The sequence below is a fragment of the Oncorhynchus nerka genome, linkage group LG6 (assembly GCF_034236695.1).
Source record: "Oncorhynchus nerka isolate Pitt River linkage group LG6, Oner_Uvic_2.0, whole genome shotgun sequence".
In the NCBI taxonomy this organism is placed as follows: Eukaryota; Metazoa; Chordata; class Actinopteri; order Salmoniformes; family Salmonidae; genus Oncorhynchus; species Oncorhynchus nerka.
This window is the reverse complement of record NC_088401.1, coordinates 57,077,091-57,099,450: the sequence shown is the minus strand read 5'-3', so window position 1 is coordinate 57,099,450 and position 22,360 is coordinate 57,077,091. Positions and strand designations below refer to the sequence as shown.

General features: G+C 41.4%; 1 protein-coding gene across 1 annotated transcript in view; it reads right to left on the bottom strand.

Moving 5' to 3' along the window:
• LOC115130712 (large neutral amino acids transporter small subunit 3-like) overlaps window positions 1–303 on the bottom strand; it is a 33,920-nt gene extending 33,617 nt beyond the window's left edge. Inside the window, exon 1 of the mRNA XM_029662107.2 lies at window positions 50–303. The gene's annotated coding sequence lies outside the window, so the exon portion shown is untranslated. The remainder of the gene's footprint in view (window positions 1–49) is intronic.
• Between the last annotated feature and the right edge of the window lie 22,057 nt (window positions 304–22,360).

Sequence of the window (22,360 nt, the reverse complement as noted above, 5' to 3'; positions counted from 1 at the left end):
AAGTCAACAAAAATCTGTTGAAGTTTCTAATAAAAAAAATATGACTTACTTCAGCTCTTTTTCGTTTGAAAAATAAATGACAGAACGTTGACAGAACGTTTCTTGTAGCTGTAGAAACACTTCTCTACGATTTCGATTTCTTCTCTTCCCCTCCTAAAGCAAATTACGACTCTGATTTATATCAAGCCTACCCCGTGTTCTTCGCGTGTAGTTACTTGCACCGTATAATGTACACTTTTTTCGTATACTCCCTCTCTCCTTTTTCTCCCTCCCTCTCCAAATTGACTTCGTAACTCGCTCCCTCAGTATTTTCTCTTCCTAGAATCCTAACCATCCGCCCCCTTTGTCACTTGGTCACATTTTTGCTTTGGGGCATGGCTTTCTCTACCAGCGAGGACTAATGTTGGGTACCCGCGCTACCTGTAGGTTAGCCTACTGGAAAGTGGCAATGATGAAAAAGTGAGAGTGAGGAGAGAGGAAGACGATGTTCATGAACCCACCGAAATTAAAACTATACATATATTAGAATGGGTGACATGGGTTCAATACGTTTCATTAAGACATTAAGTTTCACATATGTTCACCTCTATCTGTGAGTCATGTTACAATGTTGAACAACTGCCACTGCCGGTGCCACGACATTCTTCGGTCTACTTCGATTATGTTTAACGGTGGTTGGCATCCAATAAATATTGCATTACTGCCTCCTAGTAGACTGGAGTATAAATCCCTTATACGTTGCTTGAAAAAAAAATCGACAAATATCGATGATCTAACACTCACAAAAAAAACTGCCCGGGTATGGGCGAGGGACGGTCTAAAGTTATACTGTTACACACACACAAATACCTCTCTGCTGCTGCCACCACAACCTCAATTTTCTGCAACTTACATTCCATCCCTGCAGTACAGTTGATAACCATTGCTATAAATGCTAAAAATCCAATCTTACTGAAACAAATATATCACTTGTTGGCCTATCCCTATATACTGGTACATATCTACTAGTCACATCACTCCTCTCAGGATCCCTCCCCCTTGACCCATCTTCCTTACTTTCTTCAGTGCCTCAGCATATGACTTCTGCACTACTCTAACCCTGGAAACCTCAACCTGCCTCTCTCGCACCGGACATTTCTGATCCCCAGCCCCATTGACACCACTACAATTAACACATATCACTACTTTCCCCAATGCTCCACATTCTTTTATCTCATGCCCTTCTGCACACTTATCACACCTAGGAACCTCCCTCCTACACACTGTTGCCACATGCCCATAAGCTTGACACCTGTAACAGCGTAATGTATACAGCACAAAAGCTCATACAAGACAACTTATATATCCTAACATCACTAACAACATTCTTTGTGTACCCTTCCAATTAAATGGTGTAGATTTGTGCGGCCCGGTCCGTGAGACCTGGGTGACACCTGCTAGCCAGAAATGGTATTGCAACAAAAGAGCAATAGTAATGAGCTACCTAGAACAATAAGCCAGAAGTGAAACCGGACGTATAAATTGAAGCATCCGGTTGGTGTTTCCACTCACCAGCAAATATGCTGATGAGAGGAAGCCCAGTGACCCTGTAACGGCTGTCGTGGGTTGAAGAAGGTGAGGACCAAGGTGCAGCGTGGTACGTGTTCATCTTTTATTATGAATTGAACACGGAATGGAAAAACAACAAAAGAGAATGAACTAAACCGAAACAGTTCTGTCTGGTACAGAATACAGAATACAAAAACAGAAAACAACTACCCACAAACACAGGTGGGAACAGGCTACCAAAGTATGGTTCTCAATCAGAGACAACAATTGACAGCTGCCTCTGATTGGGAACCATACCAGGCCAAACACATAGAAATACAACACACAGAACAAAAGATAGCATGAAAAAACATAGAATGCCCACCCCAACTCACACCCTGACCAAACCAAAATAGAGACATAAAAAAGGAACTAAGGTCAGGACGTGACAGACCCGAAGTGGGAGATGGAGAGAGATGTATTTTATACTGCTAATTTCCTCATCGATGAAACATTTTATCTCAATGCAATTTTCTGTTCCCAAAACTAGAATCTGTAGTGTTGGCGTTCCCTAATGGAAATATGCAAATACATGCTAGAACACACCAATAGGACCTCGCTAACTCGTGCTTGATCAGCCCACTATGATTAATTTGCTCCCATTGGAAACGACAGGTTGTGGTCTATCTTGGGTTAGCTATAAAAATCTTCGGTAATGGTGTCTTTTTGTAGGCACTCCGCCATGGCTCGTTGCTGGCCAAAGCGTATGGGAAAATGAACGGGTTCCATGAGAGTCTACACCAGCTCATGTCACGTTTTGTGAATTTGAAGCATTTATGTAATCAAAATAGGAACATAAAGTGCATAAAGGAATCATAATTCATAAAGGTCATGTTAACTGACTGATATCTCATATAACAAAACGTATAAGATATCCTTAGCCTGTTTTAACCTCAGACTTTATTTTCGGTGTTTATCCCAAAACCCAATTCTTTCCCCATTCATTTCCCCCATAGGAATGGCCGAATGAACCAGGAGTAACTCATGTCTGGTTTTTAGGACTACAAGCTGGCGAGCTCTATAAGTCTCTTCAACAGCATGGAGGTCCTCACCTACATCCACTATAGTAACTGATTGTTCTTCAGCTGTGATCTACAGCCGAGGAAAAGCCTATCTGTTTTTGAGGAACATGGTATCGCTATTGGGCTTTAACCACAACAGCAGTGGAAACATCGACAGGGCTGTAGTGGAGCGGGTCGAGAGTTTCAAGTTCTTTGGTGTCCACATCACCAACAAACTATCACGGTCCAAACACACCAAGACAGTCGTAAAGAGGGCACGACAACAGCTTTTCCCCTGCAGGAGACTGAAAAGATTTGGCATGGGTCCCCAGATCCTTAAAAAGATCTATAGCTGCACCATCGAGAGCATCCTGACCAGTTGCATCACTGCCTGTGTTGGGGGTTACCCTGGGTGTCGAGTGTAGGGCTACATCAATGCCATGATTACTGTATATATGTGATGACCTTTGTATGCTTGCAAAGTGCAATGATGGGAAGGTACTGGGTCAATGGAGATGTAGTGCTTTAGTTCTCAGGCTGAGAATTGTCTGCACCTGCTGATAGTCACACAGGCTCAAGGCTGAGATAGCAGAGTGAGAAACCACAGTCTAGACATGTTTTTCTCATCTTTGATACTTTGTATCTAATCCAATGCAACAATGTTAAGGTATGATTGACGGTAGGTTGTCTACACCACTAGTATAAGGAGCATTGTCTCCCGTTTCGCCACACAGATCTTTATTATAGACTACTGAGGTACTCTGTATGTGAAACTCTGTACGATGTATATGTGATAAATGACACAGAACCCCAGGTGTAATAGTTAGAAATTCCTGAGGGTCTAATGGAACCTTGTGTGAGGAACTTGGTTATAGATTAGGATGAACCAAGTCAGTACTGAGGTACTGGGTGACAAGGATTGACTGTTTTATGGTGACCTGAGGTGATTGAAAGTGTTTGTATGCTCTTACCTGAGGGAAGACACTGGTGTTCTTACCTGAGGGAAGACACTGGATTTGTGTATGGTGCTCTTACCTGAGGGAAGACACTGGATTTGTGTATGGTGCTCTTACCTGAGGGAAGACACTGGATTTGTGTATGGTGCTCTTACCTGAGGGAAGACACTGGATTTGTGTATGGTGCTCTTACCTGAGGGAAGACACTGACCTGAGGGAAGACACTGGATTTGTGTATGGTGCTCTTACCTGAGGGAAGACACTGGATTTGTGTATGGTGCTCTTACCTGAGGGAAGACACTGGATTTGTGTATGGTGCTCTTACCTGAGGGAAGACACTGGTTTTGTGTATGGTGCTCTTACCCGACGGAAGACACTGGATTTATGTATGATAGATTTTTTTTTAAAGGAGCTGATGAGACCAGGTGAGTAACTAACGCAGGTGAAATCAATGAACAAAAATGAAAGACAGGGCTATGTTCAAGAACACAAAGAAACAGGGCTATGTTCAAGAACACAACGAAACAGAACACAAGATTGTGTGGTGATAATACATGTATTATTATGGTATTATTATGGATCAGCTATATCAGCTATAATGGGGCAGTCATTTTAAACGAACAAAACAGGAGAGTTAAACCAGTTACAGAGTTAAATTACTGTGATAGAAGAAAACTGAGGAAGGATCAACAACATTGCAGTTACTCCACAATATGAACCTAATACTAACCTAATTGAATGAATAGAAGAAAGCCTGTACAGAACAAAAATATTCCAAAACATGCATCCTGTTTGCAATAAGGCACTCAAATAAAACTGCTAAAAATGTGCCAAAGAAATGAATAAATACTAAGCGTTAACTGCAATCCACACACACAGATTTTTTTGCTGACATATTCGGGTTAAATCTCCAGTTACAAGAAAGAGGGAAAACAGTGGTGGACATGGTGGAAAAACTTAAGGCCTTTACTGGGAAGCTTGAGTTGTTCGATTTGGACTTGACATCACCTGCACTTCGGCACACTGAAGAAACGACAGGCAGAGGGACCAGGCCGCAGCATGGAAGATTTCATCAAGCAGCTGAGGGACAACTTTTCAACCAGATTTGAAGACTACAGAATGCCCAGTGATATCATTGCATTTGTACGTGATCCTCTCACAGATGCCCAGGTGGAGAGTTCTCCCTCCTTGCTGAGAAAACTATATGAGATGAGGCCGCAATTCAAACTGAGCTGATTGAATTCCAGACATCGAGACAAATCAGGGATGCGCTCAGGAGTGCTGAGTCCTTGTGTACGTTGTGGGTGGCATGCTCAGAGAAATACAGCACAATAAAGAAACATGCATTTTATGTGCTAACAATGTTTGGATTGGCTTACACCTGTGATTCATCATTTTCCTATATGAACGCAATATAGACTCTTTTTATTGTGAAAGATGCTGTTAAGCCTTATAACCTAGCTCAGCCAGTTGTTATTTTATATACAGTAGACCTAGGAAGAAATAGACTCCAATTAAGTCATCCTGTTGTTTGTAAAGTCAAATTAAAAATTGAAAAGTATTGTTGAAATGATTTACTCGACTGCTGTAGGTGTTCTCCATCTGTTGCTGTGCAACACTTGCATAACAAGTTAGCTATATTTTCAGCACCAGGCGCTGTTCACCTCCTATTGATTGCGATGTGGTTGCAGCTTCATGTTTCAGCACCACAAAATAGTCCGCTGCCTGCATTATTAGTTGACTGTCTCCAGCATTGTCTTTCCTCATGAATGAAATTAAAATGTAACTTTTGCATTATTTAGGTAGGATAACTTCCTTCTTGGGACATTGGATTTGGGAGTTTTTTCATCTCGGGTCCGATATTTTATTATGAATATATTGTTTTTTATTTTTTTATTTTATTTTTTGTGGTTCAAACAATATTGTAGGCGAGCCAGATTTGAAGACTACAGCATGCCAAGCTTGTCCCAATCTCCCATCCTTTCCCACCGAAGCCAAGCTTGTCCCAACCTCCCATCTTTTGGCACCCTAACTTCTTCTCAGACACATTTACACCCAGCCATACATCGGCTTACTCATCCATTCTCCTTCGTTCACGTACAGTGCCTTGCAAAAGTATTCGGCCCCCTTGAACTTTGCAACCTTTTGCCACATTTCAGGCTTCAAACATAAAGATATAAAACTATTTTTTTGTGAAGAATCAACAACAAGTGGGACAAAATCATGAAGTGGAACGACATTTATTGGATATTTCAAACTTTTTTAACAAATCAAAAACTGAAAAATTGGGCGTGCAAAATTATTCAGCCCCTTTACTTTCAGTGCAGCAAACTCTCTCCAGAAGTTCAGTGAGGATCTCTGAATGATCCAATGTTGACCTAAATGACTAATGATGATAAATACAGTCCACCTGTGTGTAATCAAGTCTCCGTTTAAATGCACCTGCACTGTGATAGTCTCAGAGGTCCGTTAAAAGCGCAGAGAGCATCATGAAGAACAAGGAACACACCAGGCAGGTCCGAGATACTGTTGTGAAGAAGTTTAAAGCCGGATTTGGATACAAAAAGATTTCCCAAGCTTTAAACATCGCAAGGGGCACTGTGCAAGCGATAATATTGAAATGGAAGGAGTATCAGACCACTGCAAATCTACCAAGACCTGGCCGTCCCTCTAAACTTTCAGCTCATACAAGGAGAAGACTGATCAGAGATGCAGCCAAGAGGCCCATGATCACTCTGGATGAACTGCAGAGATCTACAGCTGAGGTGGGAGACTCTGTCCATAGGAAAACAATCAGCCGTATATTGCACAAATCTGGCCTTTATGGAAGAGTGGCAAGAAGAAAGCCATTTCTTAAAGATATCCATAAAAAGTGTTGTTTAAAGTTTGCCACAAGCCACCTGAGAGACATACCAAACATGTGGAAGTAGGTGCTCTGGTCAGATGAAACCAAAATTTAACTTTTTGGCAACAATGCAAAACGTTATGTTTGGCGTAAAAGCAACACAGCTCATCACCCTGAACACACCATCTCCACTGTCAAACATGGTGGTGGCAGCATCATGGTTTGGGCCTGCTTTTCTTCAGCAGGGACAGGGAAGATGGTTAAAATTGATGGGAAGATGGATGGAGCCAAATACAGGACCATTCTGGAAGAAAACCTGATGGAGTCTGCAAAAGACCTGAGACTGGGACGGAGATTTGTCTTCCAACAAGACAATGATCCAAAACATAAAGCAAAATCTACAATGGAATGGTTCAAAAATAAACATATCCAGGTGTTAGAATGGCCAAGTCAAAGTCCAGACCTGAATCCAATCTAGAATCTGTGGAAAGAACTGAAAACTGCTATTCACAAATGCTCTCCATCCAACCTGACTGAGCTCGAGCTGTTTTGCAAGGAGGAATGGGAAAAAATGTCAGTCTCTCGATGTGCAAAACTGATAGAGACATACCCCAAGCGACTTACAGCTGTAATCGCAGCAAAAGGTGGCGCTACAAAGTATTAACTTAAGGGGGCTGAATAATTTTGCACGCCCAATTTTTCCGTTTTTGATTTGTTAAAAAAGTTTGAAATATCCAATAAATGTCGTTCCACTTCATGATTGTGTCCCACTTGTTGTTGATTCTTCACAAAAAAATAGTTTTATATCTTTATGTTTGAAGCCTGAAATGTGGCAAAAGGTCGCAAAGTTCAAGGGGGCCGAATACTTTCGCAAGGCACTGTACATCATATGTGGGTCCGGGATGCAAAAACGGGTTCGAGATTATTAATCTTTTTTAAATTATGAAAAAGATATTCATAATTAATTTGGTGATATTTGGCCCCCCGAAGACCTCCAATTTAATTATGAATATTTTTTAAATAAAAAAAAATATGAATAAAAATCTTGAATGGGAGGTTGGGACAAGCTTGGCTTGGGAAAGAGTGAAGGAAGGATTTATCCATACTACAATGTAATTGTATTTATTTTTGTGACTTGCAAACCTGCTGTAAAATGAATGAAAGTTCTGACGAAATTAGGAGAATGTCACGCCCTGACCTTAGAGCCCTCTGGCTTCTCTATGGTCAGGGGGGGCACAAGGGGCGGTCGGCAGAGGCGAGAGCCAGAAACCATCTGGGAGTCGATGGAGCAGTTTGAGGAGGGATATCGGAGAGAGATGTTGGCTAGGAGTATACCGCAGCGCAGGCGTTTTGAAGAGCGTGTCGTCAAAAAAGGCTGTTGCGCAGCAACTCACTGCCTTCCTGAAGACAAACAATGTATATGACATGCTTCAGTCTGATTTTAGACCCCATCATAGCACTGAGACTGCACTTGTGAAGGTGGTAAATGACCTTTTAATGGCATCAGACCGAGGCTCTGCATCTGTCCTAGTGCTCCTACACCTTAGTGTTGCTTTTGATACCATCGATCACCACATTCTTTTGGAGAGATTGGAAACCCAAATTGGTCTACCCGGACAAGTTCTGGCCTGGTTTAGATCTTATCTGTCGGAAAGATATCAGTTTGTCTCTGTGAATGGTTTGTCCTCTGACAAAACCATATTTAGTATGGATCTCCATTAGCTGCTGCCATGTCCCTTGGGGGTATCCATACCTATGTATGACATGCGGGGGTTAGGTTAATAAACAGGCTGGAGATAGAACCTAGTTGTCGCGCGTCCTTATTTTAGATCATACTACAAAGACCGCAGCTACTCTTTTTTTAATATTTTTTATTTTACCTTTATTTAACAGGCAAGTTAAGAACAAATTCTTATTTTCAATGACAGCCTAGGAACAGTGGGTTAACTGCCTGTTCAGGGGCAGAACGACAAATTTGTACCTTGTCAGCTCGGGGATATGAACTTGCAACCTTTCGGTTGCTAGTCCAACGCTCTAACCACTAGGCTACCCTGCCGCCCCACTAGGCTTCCTGGGGTCCAGCAAAATTAAGGCTGTTATACAATTTACAATTTTTCTTCGTTTTATTCAGTTTAGTCACATGATTTCTCAATTTGCAGCATGTTTGCCAATCGGTTGTGTCGTGGAAAATTGCAAGATTATGTTTTAGTGCTTGTAAGATTGTTATAATGCTTGTATTACAGTATAATAGTTGTTACATTCGACAGAATAGAGTATTGTGTGTGTGTGTTCCACTGAGGATAGGCCTCTATGAGATAGCACTGACAGAGGAGATTTAGGATGTCTTTGGGTAATAAAGCCTAAAGAGCATACCAGATATTAAAGGTAATGTTTTTGTGCTATACCGTACCAGGGTGAGACGGATTCCAGTTTGGAGTAGGAGGGGGCCAGACACTGGTCTTTACAATGAGAACTGTTGACACAGCAGGAACTGTCTGCTATGTTTTATAGATATCTTTCATACGCATCTTAACCTTTGTGAACTGTTCCTAAGATCTGTGGTTCATCATGTAAGTTAAGAGGGGTGTATCTTGGCTATAAAAGATCTTTGTACTTTTCTGTTGGCACTTTTCAATGGTTCATTAGAGATAGAGCATCATTGAAAGTCAAAAAAGGCTATTGCAAAGCTCTTATTAAAAAAATATGTAGTTAGTTTAAGTGTAACTGAGTGGTGTGTGAAGTTTGTAACTCTATCCTAATTTGGTAAAGCAGAAAAATGCCACCACAGTTGTGCAGCCAGACTTATTTGCCATTTATTTTGCATCATTACTCTCAACCATACAATTATTAAATTCCTCATCAATCCGTGTGGATTTAACAGTTTTTACAGTAATTTCTTAATGTGTGCATGCGTTTTAGTAACTGGGATAAGCTATTTCATAAATGTGTCAAGTGCAGAGTCTGGTTGATTACACACCATGGACCAACAAATATTCCTTACATCAACAACATAGGAATCACTACAAAATGTCTTGTATGACCTCATACACTTTATTAGGTCCAGCCTTTGGAGATGGCTACTATATTGTGATCACTTCATCCGATGGATTTGGATACTGCTTTCAAGCTAATTTCTACAGAATTTGTAAAGATGTGATCAGTACATGTTGATGATTTCATTCCTGTACTGTTTGTAACTACCCTGGTAGGTTGACTGATAACCTGAACCAGGTTGTAGGCACTAGTTACAGTTTAAAGCTTTATCTTGAGTGGGCAACCTGATGAAAGCCAGTCAATACTTAAATCACCCAGAAAATATACCTCTCTGTATCACATACAGTGGGGAGAACAAGTATTTGATACACTGCCGATTTTGCAGGTTTTCCTACTTACAAAGCATGTAGAGGTCTGTCATTTTTAATCATAGGTACACTTCAACTGTGAGAGACGGAATCTAAAACAAAAAATGATTTTTAAGTAATGAATTTGCATTTTATTGCATGACATAAGTATTTGATCACCTACCAACCATTAAGAATTCCGGCTCTCACAGACCTGTTAGTTTTTCTTTAAGAAACCCTCCTGTTCTCCACTCATTACCTGTATTAACTGCACCTGTTTGAACTCGTTACCTGTATAAAAGACAACTGTCCACACACTTAATCAAACAGACTCCAACCTCTCCACAATGGCCAAAACCAGACAGCTGTGTAAGGACATCAGGGATAAAATTGTAGACCTGCACAAGGCTGGGATGGGCTACAGGACAATAGGCAAGCAGCTTGGTGAGAAGGCAACAGCTGTTGGCGCAATTATTAGAAAATGGAAGAAGTTCAAGATGATGGACAATCACCCTGGGTCTGGGGCTCCATGCAAGATCTCACCTCGTGGGGCATCAATGATCACGAGGAAGGTGAGGGATCAGCCAATAACTACACGGCAGGACATGGTCAATGACCTGAAGAGAGCTGGGACCACAGTCCCAAAGAAAACCATTAGTAACACACTACGCCGTCATGGATTAAAATCCTGCAGCGCACGCAAGGTCCCCCTGCTCAAGCCAGCGCATGTCCAGGCCCGTATGAAGTTTGCCAATGACCATCTGGATGATCTAGAGGAGGAATGGGAAAAGGTCATGTGGTCTAATGAGACAAAAATAGAGCTTTTTTGTCTAAACTCCACTCACAGTGTTTGGAGGAAAAAGAAGGATGAGTACAACCCAAAGAACACCATCCCAACCGTGAAGCATGGAGGTGGAAACATCACTCTTTGGGGATGCTTTTCTGCAAAGGGGACAGGACGACTGCACCGTATTGAGGGGAGGATGGATGGGGCCATGTATCGCAAGATCTTGGCCAACAACCTCCTTCCCTCAGTAAGAGCATTGAAGATGGGTCGTGGCTGGGTCTTCCAGCATGACAACGACACGAAACACACAGCCAGGGCAACTAAGGAGTGGCTCCATAAGAAGCATCTCAAGGTCCTGGAGTGGCCTAGCCAGTCTCCAGACCTGAACCCAATAGAAAATCTTTGGAGGGAGCTAAAAGTCCGTAGTGCCCAGCGACAGCCCCGAAACCTGAAGGATCTGGAGAAGGTCTGTATGGAGGAGTGGGCCAAAATCCCTGCTGCAGTGTATGCAAACCTGGTCAAGAATTACAGGAAACGTATGATCTCTGCTTTTCTTGTTTTAGATTCTGTCCTCCATTAGTTGAAGTGTATCTATGATAACAATTACAGACCTCTACATGCTTTGTAAGTTGGAAAACCTGCAAAATCAACAGTGTCTCAAAGACTTGTTCTCCCCACTGTACATTATAAAGCATTTCACATGTTACCCAGATACTGACTGTTAGCACTTGGTCTATAGCGGCTTCCCACTAGAATAGACTTTAGGTTAGGCAGATAAACCCTTAAGCCATATTACTTCAACAGTATTTAACATAAGATCCTTTCTAAACTTTACAGGAATGTGGTTCTGAATATAGATGGCCACACCTCCACCTTTGGCATTTCTGTATTTTCTGTAGATCTTTTAAACATGTATTGAAACCACTGTATCATCAAAGGTATTATGTAAGTGATTTTCAGAGATAGTAAGAATATGAATGTCATCTGTTACTAGCAAATGATTTATTTCATGAACCTTGTTAAGCTACATATCTTAACGTGGGCTATTTATAGCATTTTTCTCTAATGCTTGATTGTTTTTATTGCTTTACTGGGAAGCTTAGCAGAGGTAAACATACTCAGGTTATTTATGTTAGTGCAGGGTGAGCTGACCACAGTGGACGTTCTGCTAGGGCACACTGCCTCATTGTTAACATTATCATTCTGGTTTATACTGTATGCACATGATTACTGAATGCAATAGCTTAGGTCAGGTGGAAATGTCCGACAGATCTCAACTCCATAAAAGGAGTAAATTGCCATCGCCTGATCTCGCTGCTTTCTCTTCCTTAACTACATCTGATCTAGAAGTTCTGTGCGTCCATAAATCCACGTAAGTCCACCGACTCTGTTACCTTTCATCTGAACTATCTGTTGCGATCTGGAGATGGGCCATCAGTTATTGCTTATCGTTATTACCGCGGAGCGCGACTTGGAGCGCACGCTTCAAACATATTGTGTAATGTGAATTGTCAATGATCATGGCCCTACGGATCCTCATAGGCCAATTATGCAAGTGATATGGTTAATATGTAATGAAATTAATTATATGTACACATGAAGACAATTGAAAGGGTGAAATGAGAAACGTCATTGTTTGCTAACTGATCGACTTTGATACCAAACTAATGGGGATTATAGATTGAAGAACCATTCAATGTTTGTATTCTATCATGATTTATGATAAATGGTTACGAGGCTAAATGACTCACGGATGATTACTATTGACTTCTTAATGAACTGGCTTGTTGACTTCCCTAATTATGTTAATCATGAATGATTGTTATGATATGATCTTTGGGATGAGGAATTTGATCGGATACAAGTTATTTGTTTCCTTTGTGATGCAGCACAGACTAGTCAGTAAATATACCACTTTATGGTTAAAGGATATCCTGCCTCAGTCTCATCCATTCCTCTGTCACCTGACACGTGACCACCTGTTCACCTTCACTGTCAGTCATCCTATCTGTCCAGCTACCCACACAGATTCCACTAATCTTTCACTGACCAAGTCTGTAATACCTACATGTTTCAAGCAGACCACCATAGTTCCTGTGCCCAAGAAAGCAAAGGTAATCTGCCGAAATGATTACTGCCCTGTAGCATTCACGTCGGTAGCCATGAAGTGCTTTGAAAGGCTGGTCATGGCTCACATCAACACCATCATACCAGAAACCCTAGACCCACTCCAATTCGCATACCGCTCCAACAGATCCACAGATGATGCAATCTCAATCGCACTCCACACTGCCCTTTCCCATCTGGACAAAAGGAACACCTATGTGAGAATGCTATTAATTGACTACAGCTCAGCGTTCAACACCACAGTACCCACAAAGCTCATCACGAAGCTAAGGACCCTGGGACTAAAAATTTCCATCTCCAACTGGATCCTGGACTTCCTGATGGGCTGCCCTTAGGTGGAAAGGGTAGGCAACAACACATCTGCCACGCTGATCGTCAACACTGGGCCCTCTTAGGGGTGCATGCTTAGTCCCCTCCTGTACTCCCTGTTTACCCACGACTGCATGGCCAAGCACAACTCCATCACCATCATTAAGTTAACTGACGACACAACAGTGGTAGACCTAATCACAGACAACTATGAGGCAGCCTATAGGGAGGAGGTCAGAAACCTGGACAGTGTGGTGTACTGGACAACAACTTCTCCCTCAATGTGAGCAAGACCAAGGATCTGACCGTGGACTATAGGAAAAGGAGGGTCAAACAGGCCTCCATTAAATCGATGGGACTGAAGTGGAGCGGGTTAAGAGTTTCAAGTTCCTTGGTGTCCACATCACCAACAAACTATCGTGGTCCAAAAACACCAAGACAGTTGGGAAGAGGGCACGACACAAACTTTTTCCCCCTCAGGAGACTGAAAAGATTTGGCATGGGTCACCAGAAGGTCTACAGCTGCACCATCGAGAGCGTCCTGACTGATTGCATCACCGCCTGGTATGGAAACTGCTCGGTATCTGACCGTAAGGCGCTATAGAGGGTAATGCGCACCTCTCAGTACATCACTGGGGCCAAGCGTCCTGACATCCAGGACCTATATACTAGGCTGTGTCAGAGGACTTGTCAAAGACTCCAGTCACCAAAGTCATAGACTGTTCTCTCTGCTACTGCACGGCAAGCGGTACCGGAGCGTCAAGTCTAAGTCCAAAAGGGTCCTTAACAGCTTCTACCTCCAAGCCATAAGCATCTATCACTCCAGTGTTAATGCTAAATTGTAATTATTTCGCCTCCATAGCCTATTTATTGCCTTACCTCCCTACTCTTCTACATTTACACACATTGTACATAGATTTTTCTATTGTGCTGTTGACTGTACATTTGTTTATGTGTAACTTTGTGTTGTTGTTTTTGTCGCACTGCTTTGCTTATCTTCTGAACTTGCCTACTTGGTTAAATAAAGGTTAAATAAATGTTTACAAAAATATAAGACTGCTGAATAATTAATCAAGTGGCCACCCGGACTATTTACATTGACCGACCCCCACACATTGACTCGGCACTGGTACTCCCGTTATTGGTATGGAACTTCATTATTTTCTTTCATATTTTTACCTTGTTTTTTTTAGCAAATATTTTCTTAATTATATTTCTTGAACTGCATTGTTGGTTAATGGCTTGTCAGTAAGCATTTCACAGTAAGGTTGTATTCGGTGCATGTGACAAATAACATTTGATTTGATTAAACGACTACTCCCCGTAGCACTCACGTCGGTAGCCATGAAGTGCGTTGAAAGGCGGATCATGGCTCACCCCATCATCCCAGAAAACCTACACCCACTCACTCTAATTCGCATACCGCCCCAACAGATCCACAGGTGACGCAATCTCAAAATACTAGGCGTTGTCAGGAATCCAGGGTTGGGGAGTAACGGATTACATGTAATCTTTGACACAAAAGCGCAAATTTAAGTTTGCTCCACCTGAGCGAGTCTGACCACAAGTCAGAGACCACTATGATGACACACTAAATATGTTTGATAGATCGCGGGAAAATAGCACGAATGGGATTTTGAAGGCTACAGTCCAAGTTATGTCTTCCAATGGTGCGACTGCTGTTTTTTTTTGGTGTTTTATTTTTATATGATTTATTATTTGTATCTGCATAGCGCATTGATGCGAATCACACTGCTGCTCTCTCGTTTAGCTATTTGCGATTTACGGGTTGTGGTTGGCTGTTAACAAATCTAAATGTATATTTGAACCCAATAATGGTTGATAACAAGAAGTTTAAGCTGCCTATCAATCATTGTTTTTTAATCCAGTGGACAGCCAGTGATAAATACGCTCTTGCAACAGCTGCATAGTGCTGATCCAAGTTTATGGAATAACAGTGGGGCTTTTATTGCGCTGTCTAATTCAACAATTTGGCTAATTTATGCTTCCATAAGTCCTATTCTTGAAAATCAAGGAGTATAACTTTTATTGGAATGCCTGGAAATCTGATAGACTTTGGTTTTTAATGTAAAGATACAGTTGAAGTCGGAAGTTCACATACGAGTTTTATTGACTCCAACCTAAGTGTTTCAACCACTCCACACATTTCTTGTGAACAATCTGTAGTTTTGGCATGTCGGTTAGGACATCTACTTTGTGCATGACACAAGTAATTCTTACAACAATTGTTTACAGACAGATATTTCACTTATAATTCACTGTAACACAATTGCAGTGGGTCAGAAGTTTACATACACTAAGTTGACTGTGCCTTTATGCAGCTTGGAAAATTCCATAAAATGATGTCATGACTTTAGAAGCTTCTGATAAGCTAATGACCATCGTTATGTTTGGAGGAAAAAGGGGGAGGTTTGCAAACTGAAGAATACCATCCCAACTGTGAAGCATGGGGGTGGCAGCATCATGTTGTGGGGGTGCTTTGTTGCAGGAGGGACTGGTGCACTTCACAAAATAGATGGCATCATGAGGTAGGAAACCTATGTGGATGTATTGACCTCAATCCTATAGAAAATTTGTGGGCAGAACTGAAAAAGCGTGTGCGAGCAAGGTTGCCTACAAAACCTGACTCCGTTACACCAGCTCTGTCAGGAGGAATGGGCCACAATTCACCCAACATATTGTGGGAAGCTTGTGGAAGGCTACCTGAAACATTTGACCCAAGTTAAACAATTTAAAGGCAATGCTACCAAATACTAATTGAGTGTATGTAAACTTCTGACCCACTGGGAATGTGAGGAAATAAATAAAAGCTGAAATCAAACACTCTACTATTATTCTGACATTTTGGGTAAGGTGTATGTAAACTTCCGACTTCAACTGTATAATTTAATCATATTATTATATGTAGTAGAAAGTGATGGGTTCGAAGAAGCCTACATAACCAACCCATAAAGTAAAATGTAACATCCTTATATGGCCAGCTATGTAAACGTTAACATTGATTTGTTCTGCAATAGATGTTGTTCAATTGGTAACATACATATTTGTCTTCTTCTAATGCCTCGGAGCGCCAAGTCTAGGTTCAAAAGGCTGCTGAACTCTATGTCTTGAACTGCATTGTGGGTTAAGGTCTTGTAAGTAAGCATTTCATGGTAAGGTCTACAACTGTTGTATTCAGCGCATGTGAACAATTTGATTTTCTGCTCAGACAGTTTACTTAAAAAATAAATTAAAATATCATGGTGACAAGCAAATCCAACAGGTTAGCAGAGCTCAATTCCATCATTAGTTAGACTTTTAAAACGGACACTAGATGGGGTATATGCCCACATTCAAATGTATCAATGCGTTTCTCCTTTTAATCATTTTAATGGTCTTATTATCTTGCAGTATATAAGCTGCTCTGCAATTCAGTTGTGGACCTAAATAAATATATCTATTGTCAAATCCCCTATGTTACACATACACTATATGAAGTTGGTCCTCCCTTGCTGTTGAACTTGCTTCCATTTAGCCACAAGAGCATTAGTGACGGCGGGCGCTGATGTTCGGTGATTAGGCCTGGCTCGGGGTATCCACATCCTTTTGTGTATATATATATATATAGTGCATGTCACACCCTGGTGGAGAGGGGCTGTGACTAAACTCAGTTCAGTACCATAGATCCGACTACACCACCCTAGGTCAACACCAAGACCAAAGAGAGGTCTGAAAAGCTAATAAAATAGGCCACACCGGTTATTTAAGTGGTAATACATGAAAGTCAGAGGCAGGTAAGGGTTCAGAAGTTCATTTATTTCTCTCCAAATGTCATCTTCCAAAAAGAAAGCTGGCTTTAGCTTTGCAAAACAAAAATGAAGGAAAAAACAATACAGGAAGCAGTTAAATTAAACCAAAGCAGGTTTCAGTGGAGAGAAAGCGTTACACTTTTCGTCATCATTCCATCAACATAATACTTTTCATAACGCTTCCAAAAGAGCTCCTGCGTGGCTTCAAAACAAATTAAACTAAGGTTATAAAGGGGCAGGGGAAAACAGGGAGCCAATTATTTTACTCAATCAATTAAAAATCACTAAATTAGGACAATGTGGGCTGAAGAGTGCACAGTAATCAAGGGGCATTAGTCACACCTGTAGAGTAAATACGAAAACCTGTGAGACATGTTTATAACAAGGTATAAAGCATTTTAACTGGAGGCTTGAAGTGTTAAGGTACTAGGGGGGTAACTAGGCCCCCCTAAGAACAATGTCTAATTGCTGACACAAAAAAAGTGTTTGGGAAAAAATGTGTATGTGGATGAAGGCAATGCTTAGTCAAATACACTATAAAGGGAAATAAATGGCTACAGTTCACACTTTTGTAGTTATTTCATGAAATGTTGTTTTTAGAAAAGAGGTGTCGTTTTAAGTACCGGGGAAACATTTTTTAAACTCAGATTATCTGGTTTAAACTAGCGCTAACTGAGCTAGTCATTGTCTAAATGACAGGTAAAACACAATCATAACCATAAAGGGGTAACTAGCCCCCATGGGCCTAATAGGGGGTTTCCCCAAACACACTCATCCAACATATTACTACTTTACTAAAAAATTATATAAATATTTGTATTTAAACAAGTGGATTATTTATCATAAGGCTTTCCTACTTGTATATTTAAAAAGCAATTATAGATCTAACTTCATTAGAATACAACTACAACTTTTACTACAAATCATTTTGTTTAAATATCTCTGACTCTTGTGATGACACAGAGACCATTTTTTTGTTGAGCAATAGCATTGGCAGCAAGGGAAAGTGTTGGGAAAATCATTTGGTGAAATCTTATGGTCTTAATGTGAATTACAGAGGGGGGGTTAAAATAATCATTAGGGTAATCTGATCCTAGATCTGTGGTTAAAGGCCATAACTCAAGCTGTCTTAGCTCCACAGGTGAGAAGTCAGAGGTCTTGTTCTGTATTCGGTCAGGCAGGTCATGTAGGCTGGGTTTTGCGCCAAGGGGCCAGGGTTCAGGTTTAGAAGTACGGTTTTGACTAGTCTTACAGTTTTGCTTCGGTATTGCAGTTTAACTGACGCCTGGCCCAGAAAGACTATTTCTATACACGGCTACATGGAGAAATCAGATTAGAAAACTCCTAATAACACACTTTAGTCATCACCTTTGTGCACAAAACATCCATTCGATTATTCAAATAATTGTCGCTGAGGCAGATTTTTGTTTCATCACTTACAGCCGAAGATATAAAAATTTGATGTGCTAGTGCACATGTGATGTTGGTCTGTATAAACCGGATGCAACCTGGATATAGACAGTCCGTGAATCGGCGTATGGGAACGTGAGTAGATTACCTTGCAAACAACGGGAGGGCATCTGGCTCCAGTTCTTATTATACCTCAGTGGTTTACACAGGCAGCCAATTCTGACATTATTTTCACTAAATTGTCTTTTGACCAATCACATCAGATATTGTTCAGAGCTGATCTGATTGGGCAAAATACCAATTAGTGAAAACATTTCAGAATTGGGCTGCCTGTCTAAACCAACCTTAGCTGCTTAAGAGACGGAAGAGGTAGTGAGACACCCCACTTGCAATTATTTTTCTGGTTCAATAAAAGTCAATGAACTAAGTAGATCAGACTCAGCTGCTATTGAATTGGCGTCTATGGGACACACCCACTTAAGTAGACCGGAACTTACTTTTTTTTCCAATGGTAAACAGCCTGAGTGAACTATCTTCATTTATCCACCATCTTTGGCTGCTCCATCAGCAAGTCTCTTTCCTATGTACATAAAAAAACATTGTTTGTGTGTGTGTTTCTAATTGACCCCAACCCTGCTTAAACCAGTTCTGGGATGCGGCTCTAGTTTGACAAAGTTAGGGAAATTCCTTCCTATTAGACATCATTATTAAATCTGTTTTCTACTTAATAAGGTCCAGACAGCAATACACACACACACACACACACACACACACACACACACACACACACACAAAAAATGTGGTCTTAATTTCCATCATGTGGAGAGGCTCAGTTGTCAGAGAGGAGCAGGAGCCGCACAATACCTCGCTAAACTCACCTCATTCTTGATTCCATCATGAAAAGAAAAACATGTCAAATTTCCTATTAACTGTAAACGGCATGCAGGTGGAGAAATGAGTTGACCCTACAGCATCTAGTATACTGCACAGTACACAGAGGAGAGATATGTGACCACTGTGACTGATGTGACCACTGTGACCACTGTGCCTGCTGTGACCACTGTGACCACTGTGCCTGCTGTGCCCACCACTGTGACCACTGGGAGGAAGCAGAGGATCATACAGAACAGTGGTTCTTAGAACTTTGTCAGACAAGGTTTTTCTGTCACAACCTGTATGTTCCAACTCACCATTTGGGGAAACAGCTGAATATATAGGTCTAACCATGACCTCTGTGTTAAGTTAGCAACTGCTCAGTAGCCAAAGATCCTCAATTAGTACGTTCAACACACTCCCTTCATGACTCTTCCTGAATCATTACTACTCTCAAAGATGAGAACATGAAGTACTGCCGCTGTGCCTGTGGGCCATCCATAACTCTTACTCTGGGTTGAATTATGACATCAACCCCTGAGAACAGGCTTTAGATGGGTTTAGGGAAGCATTATGGGACACGAATATTTGCATAAATATGAGATAATTACCTGACAGCCGGTTAACCCCAGCAACAGCAGATGATGGATGAGCCTGGGATAAAAAGAAAGACAGCAGAAAAAAGAGAGAGAGAGAGTGAGGGAGAGAGCATATAATAAGAGAATATAGCAAGGGTTAACGTAACATTAACTGTGGACGGAGGGATGAGAGTGAAAGACAAAACAAAAGGGGGAGTTGGTAGAGGGATGGAAAAGTGAAAGAAGGGTGGAAAGGGTGTTGTCTCTGGCCTTAAGTGTTGTCCTCTAAACTACTCTTGTTCGGGTTCTGCCTTTTATGGCTAAGATGAACCAATGTGAGGTGGGTAATGAGTGCCTCCAAGCAGACTGAGTAAATCATACAGGGGAAGAAGGGAGGAGGGGGAGAGAGAGGGGGAGGGAGACGGGGTGAGAGCGAAATGGGTTGGAGAGAGGGAGCATGAAGAGGGTAAGGAATGAGAGAAGTAGGAGGGGAGAGAGAGAGGAGGGACAGCAAACAAGTAAATGAAAGTGGGATGGAGAAGAGAGCAGGGGGAGCGGGGAAGGGAGACGGAAAGCCAGGGAGGGAAGTGAAAAAAGGTGAAGGAAAATGTGGGGCGGAGAAGAAGGAAGAGAGAGGGGCGGTGGGGAACATCGAGAGGAAGAGGGAGATTAGAGTTGATAACAAATGGAGGTGGGTGAGGGTGAAGAGGCTTAGGCAGTGCTTAGCACAAGCTGGTCTCAGAGCATTTCGTATTATTCTGTACGTAAATCTGTAACACCCCATTCAGTATGACATGTTACATTTGGTGTGGTATGTGTTAATTTGTGGATGTCCATCACCCATTTTGTATTATATGCTACAAATTTGGTTAAATGGTTATGGGAAGGGTTAGCTAAAAGGGTTAAGGTTAGAGTTAAGAGAAGGGTTATCTAAAATGGTCAAAGTTAGGGTTAGGGGAAAGGTTAGTTAACATGCTAGTTGCAAAGTAGCTAAAAAGTAGTACATAGTTGAAAAGTTGTTAATTAGCTAAAATGCTAAAGTTGTCCATGATTACATTTAAACTCACAAATGTTGGGTTGGTAGACTCCCCTTATACGCCCACCCACCCTACTTTAGTTTTTGCCTTAAGTATCCATCTGTCTTATGTAACCATACCACACTTAACATGTCGTACTCATTTCAGTATCCCGGATTTACATTTACTATGGTACGTCTAGTTTATGAAACCAGGCTGCTTAGCAGGGTAGAGCTGCGTGATAAGATCATGCAGTGAGTTTAAAAGCATACTTTCATAAAACTTCAATGCCAGGTTTAGGTTAGGAAAAAGCAGTTTGTGAGAGAAAATAGTGCCCCTAGCTAAACATGGATAGAACTTTCCCAGCTAGCACATAACATTCTTAGAACCATTTGTTTTTTAGAACTTGGCGAGAGCGTGGTTTCAACTTTTTGGGAATGGCGCAGGACAATTATTCGGCTTTGGAACATTCTCAGCATATTTAAGGAACTTGACAAAAAAACATTATTTTTGTGGGGAGTTCCTAAAAGTTTTAACATTTACATTTCATTTTGGTGATATTCTAGGAACGTTCTCCAACCGTTTTGATATTGGAAATATTCTTAAATAGTTCAGAGAGTGTTGAGAAACAACATTCTTTTGTGAGAATTTCAGTACTTCAGCATAATGTTTCCTACAGGTTTCCTCATGGTTGTATTTAAAGTCATGCTCTCAAATTGTTCCAACAACGTTAAACGCCCACACCAGTAGAAATCACATTTGTAAAAAATCTCCACCCACCTGGGGCATCGGGCCATGCAAAACGAGCTTGCCCATTGCTTCAATAGTTAGGCTTTCCATATTACCCAAGATTATATTATTTATATTTATATGGCGGATTTGCGGCTGCAATTCACATAGCTAGCTAGTTTGCTGAAATGATAACAGAGAGAACAAAGAATTTAGCTGTTTGATATGGTCTGTGAGCATGTCCAAATATTAGTGCTGCCTGGAATCCGACATGGTTTCACTGGAATTATCTAACGGCAAGATTCAGACAAACGTCAACCCTCAACATGTCAACAGGTCGTATATGCACGGTTTAGTTGGGACTCATATCTTGACAGGTAGGCTGGTAGTCTTTTTATGAGATAATTATTTTCACCTGACTTACATATAATTATCTCAGAAAAAGACTACCAGCCTACCTGTCAAGATATGAGTCCCAACTAAACCGTGTTAAGTTAAGCCTGTCTTAACTGAAGTGGTGCTCACATCTTTCATTAGCTAGCTAAGGTTAGCATGCTAGCTAGTTACACTGACAGCTGTCAGTTAGTGTTATACTCGGCCTTGTCCCAGGATGGTAAGTTGGTGGTTGAAGATATCCCTCTAGTAGTGTGGGGGTTGTGCTTTGGCAAAATGGGTGGGGTTATATCCTGCCTGTTTGGCCCTGTCCGGGGGTATCATCGGATGGGGCCACAGTGTCTCCTGACCCCTCCTGTCTCAGCCTCCAGTATTTATGCTGCAGTAGTTTATGTGTCGGGGGGCTAGGTCAGTCTGTCTGGAGTATTTCTCCTGTCTTATCCGGTGTCCTGTGTGAATTTAAGTATTCTCTCTCTAATTCTCTCTTTCTCCCTTTCTTTCTTTCTTCCTCTCTCTCTCGGGGACCTGAGCCCTAAGACCATGCCTCAGGACTACCTGGCATAATGAGTTTCAACTCCAGTTTCAACTGTTCTGCCTGC